Raw genomic sequence first — 5,936 nt, 5'->3', positions numbered from 1 at the left:
CAATCACTTATGTAAATGGGCTACTCTTAGAGGGAGGATGAAAGTCTGCTTTACAGTAATCATTTCAGCTTTTCTTGCATGTCACTTGCCAAACAGATCTCTGCTTTATAATGGAAATCTCGCTCAAAGAATCTGCCTAGTATTCCTTTGCACAAAGAAACTCTTAAAAGTGATAAAGCAAGCACAGTGCTCAGGTTTTTTAAGACAGAGATAATGATGACAAAAATTGTTATTTATAAATATTTTGTTTTCCTTAGGAATGCAATGTTAATATAATTAAGCTTTGAAAGCCTTTTACTTATTTTCATAGAAAACCATTTAATTATTGCCAACTGCCGTCTATAGACTTCTGTAAGTAAGATGTTTTAACTTTCTTTAAAACCCTATATGCTGCTGTGAGGAACAATTACAAAACAAAACACAGTATTCTTTCTTCAGACATGATTTTGAATAGCAGATTTACAGACAGCCCTAATGCTAGTCCTGAAAGATGTGGATATTGTGCATTTTATGGTCATTCAGTACTCAACAGCACAGTGTTCTACTGCTCCTGCAGCAGAATATGCCATCATAAATATGTTGTATGTGTGCACCCTGCCGCTAAAAATCTCTAGGGATGTTGATCTTTTGATTTCCTATCAAAAGAGATTTAACTGATCACCTGCTCTCTACAATTTAAAAGGAGAAAAGTATCTTTACCACAGAAATATTCAAGGTAGTTTTGGCAAATTTTGATAGATTTTGTTTTTATTAATTGAAAAGTATTCTTACAGTAGGAACATATTCATGACTCTAGCACTAGAAGTCATGGATATGTTCCTACTCCCTTCCTGGTTTATCCAGTGTATTCACTGCACTGTGAAATTTTATCAAGGCTTGTTACAGTTTTTGTCAATTCAGAAGTTTGCAGCAAAAATTATTCTTCTAATTATTAAAAACAGAAACAGCATACATTGCTACTATATATTTGACCTAGATGATTCTTTGACAGGAACAGTGTATTTTAGTGACAGAAGTGCTACTATTATTTGCCACAGAGCAAGAGCTGATTCCAGAAGACATGTCGCCACACACAAGAATTCAGAATATAGAATACAAGCAAGGATATTCAAGCTTCTTCCATTCTGATTCAATATTCAGAATGGAACAATCATTTAAACTCCTTTCTTCTACTCTGCTGGTGATCCTATTTCACCCAGAAAGGCTAAACACTGCACAAGATTCTGTACTTCTCTAATCTGAGGGAAAAAATCTGGCAGATAATCCTAAGGAAAGCATTTTATGTACATTCAGCCAAAGCATACAGATCTGGTTTTGCACATGGTAGCACGTAGAGAAAAAAACTAGAGGCTTGAAAAACAGGTGAGTGCAAGTGTTACTAGCTCCACTTTAAGAGAAGCGCTTGTTTCCATGTAACTGAAAATCTGTATCTAACATGCCAAGCAGTCATTATGGTAGAAGAACCTTTCTTGCAATTCATGCAAAATCCATTCATAACTTTGGTCATAATAGGTTCTGTTACTGATGTCAAAAAGACTGACAGAAAGCTTACTTGAGTGAAAAAACTCAGATGCTGTAGGAGAAACCTCTAAGTATATAAGTATATGAACAGGCCTATAACATTTATAGGTCCTTCAATAGTTTCCTGTAAATGGCTGTCAGGCTATAAACTGATACTTCTGTGGAAAAAATGTGAGAATGTATTTTCAGATACAGTAAACACTAGACTCCAGACTATCTTCAATCTCTCAGTACTAATTTAATTTACATGTTTTCTCTGAAAAGTATATATACTTTATAGACGCACTGAGGTATCATTACATGATAGATGAAATGATTAAAACAGCATTTCTGCAATGGGATAGAGCACTATTTGGTAGAAGACAGAGCCCTGTGACAATGATGCATCCAGAATTCACAGGCACAATTGTTACTGCTCTCATCACTATCATAAGGAAAGAATGCCAGTAGCTTTCAAAATATATGGAAATGCACTGTCAGTTGCCTAATGGATTGTGGTGTACACAGTGCCCATATACACTGTCTCTAGATACTGGTATCTCTGTACAATTAGAATCTCAGTTCTGTGAGAAATGCTGGTATTTTGAAAAATGTTTATTTCAATTGGAACAAAACATTTATCTGAATCTTGAAACGTGTGATCTACCAATCAGCTATATCTAATATTTCAGTTCACGTAATGGGAAAGGAATGGTTCTAGGCCACACCACCACAAAGGCCCATAGCACAAGGCTGTGACCATAATGTGTCAGTCCTTTAAATGTAAAGCCCCGCAAAATGCAGCTCTGCGGCTTCTCTCTGGACCTTGCCTCCACATACTAGACCCTGCTGTATGAGGCATGTGGAATCAGAGAGTGGATGAGAAACTGCAGGACTGCACTGCATAAGATACAGGTCCACCTAGTGGCCAGAGCTGCTTCTACCACTATGCACGAGTCGAGACAAATCTTGTACTCATACAGTAAATATCCAAATATTTAATCCAGCAGAGTCAAACAATAAGCACGCCAATACCCACACTTAACATTATTACAAAGCATCTGTTCTTCTGTCAAACTAACCCTGATACCTACAGGAGAAAAAAAAACCATGGAAGAGGTATTTCGACAAGCTACAGAATTACAGATAACACTAAAAATTCATGAATATTTAGTATAAAGTAGACTATGTTTACTTCACACTTTGAATTCTTCAAAAACTGTTTCAAAGAACAAGAAATGTGCTTTTGTAGCTGTGCAAATACTATTAAATCAGTTCAGCCTCCCTTTCTGTGACTTCCTTCTACCCTTCCCCTCAAAAAAGCACAGGACTGTAACAGTTCCAAAACCAATTCCTAGTCTGTACAGATGACTGTACTTTTTCTGGCTCAGGTCACTACTGCAGGTTTTGTTTGGCTAGAGCAGAAAATGAACATAAGTAGTCAGGAAGGCATGAGATAATCTCCTTCCCTCTGTGAAAATAACTGTACGTTCTACTTCACTATACAATCCAACATTAAAGATTATTAGTATTTTTGATAAACAATTAAGAATCAGAACGTTTCAACAGAAGGTTTTACCAGATACTCCACAAAATCCAAAGTGTGGGAGTAGGATAATTACTGTCATTTCATTGCACTCTAACTATCTACAATTATCCCTTTATTCTGGTAATCAGCTTTATACCATTTGATCTCCTTTGCTTTTTATCCATCTAATTACAAAGTAGCAGTAGATGTTTGCATCACAAAGATTGGTTTCAGCACCCACTGCAATCTGCTTCAATTTTCAAATGTCTGCATTTTCCCAAAGGCGTAAGACTAAAACCTAAATACATATTTAAAGGCTATGTCTTATGCACTGATTGTAGTCGTGTATTTCAAAAATTCTTTTATGCTGAAAGACACTTCATACTTTTTACAGCAGCAGTGTGTACACAAATTACCATGGACTACCTGACAAAGCAGATGTCATTACCAGGTCTGAGACAAGGAACTTGTGCCCCATTTTACTAACATGCACTGGACACGCTGCAGCCTAAGACCTGTTGAAAAGCTGGATAGTATGTGCAGATGTTGACAGTCATTTCAAAACAACACAGTACTTCTAAATTCATGTGACTTTATTTTAAATACCAAACAAACATCTAAGTTAGAAGGGTGGGTTTTTTAGCACTGTTAGCAGAATCAGAAAAGCTCACATGGAGACGAATTAGATGCTCTAAAAACACTCTTTGGAAGGGTTTCCCTCTCACTCTTAGTTATAGAGTCTCTTAAATATTAGAGATATGCACAGAGAAAGTCCTGTGACCAGAAGTATTGTCCTGCTTCATGAGTCCAAATGCCACCGTTCCTCCTGCACTTTGATATGGAAGCCGACTCAGTCCAAGGACACACAGTATTATCCGTCACAACCCTTAGAGTTCAGGGATGGGCCAATCCTACAAATTCATGTTAAGATTCAGTGGCAACCCTGTTCCCTTTTCCCCAGAGATAGGATTTCAGGAAAAAAAAATGTTGAATACTTTGGATTATTACAATATCCAGCCTCAGCTGCCGCCTCACACTAAGGCCAGCTGTGGCAATGACAAATATGTTACATGTTGCTTTGGTGCAGGCATTGGTCACCTAGACAGGTTTACAGATGGATTTGGGATTCAATTTAGCATTCAAGAAAAGGAAAAATTCTGGGACAAGACCTGAGACCAGCATTCTTGCTGTTCATGCAGACCTTCCAAGATGCAGGAAAAATCTGAACTCAAAGTTCCTCTTTTCCCCAAATTTAACCCTAGCTGTAACCCAAGACCCTATCTATCATACATACCTGCAAACAAACCAATAAAAACAGATGTTTCTCTGAAACCAACTCCTGTGTTACCACAATCCACCAGTAAAGGCAGTTCTTCTACTTTGCTTTTCTGAAAACTAATCTTAACAAGCATTATCATAGGCCTTAATAAATGAGTCACTCAGACTTGCTGGAGCTCTTGCTCATCACAATCATGCAGACCCTATCCGAGTTAAAACAGCCCTCTGTACCTACTTTCTCTAAACCATAACTCCAAATGTAAGTCTCCAAACTAGACTTAAACAAATTCCATAAAAAACAAAAAGTGTGACCAGCCAGTCATTTGTATAGACCTCAGCCTCCTTCCCCTTCCAATCGACCTCACGGTATCTTGAAACGGCAAACAATCTTCAAAATCTGATGGGTTAGAAACCAAACCTAACTCTATTTCCCATTCCAGTCATAATCAGAGTTCAGCGAGGCATACATGCAGCAAAATTGTTGGCACTTGCTAGGCACATGCTAGGCACTTCTACCAACACGCGGGCTCATCCTGGGTCTCAAACAATAAACCATGATTTATATTTATTTTTGGTGCAGATACTGCTCACTTGGCTATGGCCAGAAGTAGGGATGCACTTAGGGCCAAGGTCTGTGAAAAGAATGAACACCTGTTTATTGTTCCATTTTGAATAGGTAGATGGCTAAGATGAAGCTGACATAGGCAGCACTGAATATATTATGTTTAGCTCAGGAACAAGCATGGTTGTACCTTGTTAAGACTTACATTAGGTTTAAGATTGGGGCTGTGTTACTGTTTGGTAATAAACAGCGGAAGAGTTTGGTTCGTTGCAGGATTCTCAATGACTACAGAGCTGAACCCAGGGTGGTAGTAGTAGGTAGAAAATGATTTAATTTTAAAAGATGCGTATCACTTTGGAAAAATTCTAGTAGCAGTTAGAGTCACAATCTTATGAAAAAAAAAAAGGGGAAACTTGCTTTATTCCTTGAGCTCCTAGGTCTAAAGGAAAGTCTAGTGCTGATAAGTGCTGATGGCTTATGCATTTAATTTTAACAAAGTGAGCACCTCCCTATGGCTAAGGCTAAACTGACATTATGATTAAGTCTTTAGAAAAGAAAAATAGAACATCTCAGTTAACAGGCAGCTAATGTGTAGACTGCTAGATTGGAGAACTGAGGCTGATAAGGGATGATATTTGCTGTTAATTCTGATAGTTGCTGGTCATTTGGCTATGGATTAAAGTTAAGGCGGGGATTAAAGACAAGGCTTCAGAAAAGCAGGAATGAATTTAGTTTACTGCATGAAAGGGTATGGCTGAGCTAAGGAAATGGCTTTTGTTCATGTCTATATAGACATCAGCCACCTGGTTGTGATTAGGGCTGAGTTTGAGTTAAGAACTGGGAAAACATGTTTATGCATCAAAAAATACCTGAACACATTATAAATACTACAGAGAACAAAGCAACATATAAAAAAAAGTCAAGTTATCAAATTTTAAAAATATACCTGATATACATCATGATAAAAAAATTTATCTTGAAATACATGGAAAAATCTTTAAAAAAAAAGGAAAGAAAAAGAAAGAAAGAAAAGATAACAGGTAGATCATATCTGTATCAGTCTGCTCA

The sequence above is a fragment of the Dromaius novaehollandiae genome, chromosome W, assembly GCF_036370855.1.
Source record: "Dromaius novaehollandiae isolate bDroNov1 chromosome W, bDroNov1.hap1, whole genome shotgun sequence".
Classification (NCBI taxonomy): domain Eukaryota; kingdom Metazoa; phylum Chordata; class Aves; order Casuariiformes; family Dromaiidae; genus Dromaius; species Dromaius novaehollandiae.
Note: the sequence above shows the minus strand (reverse complement) of the source record.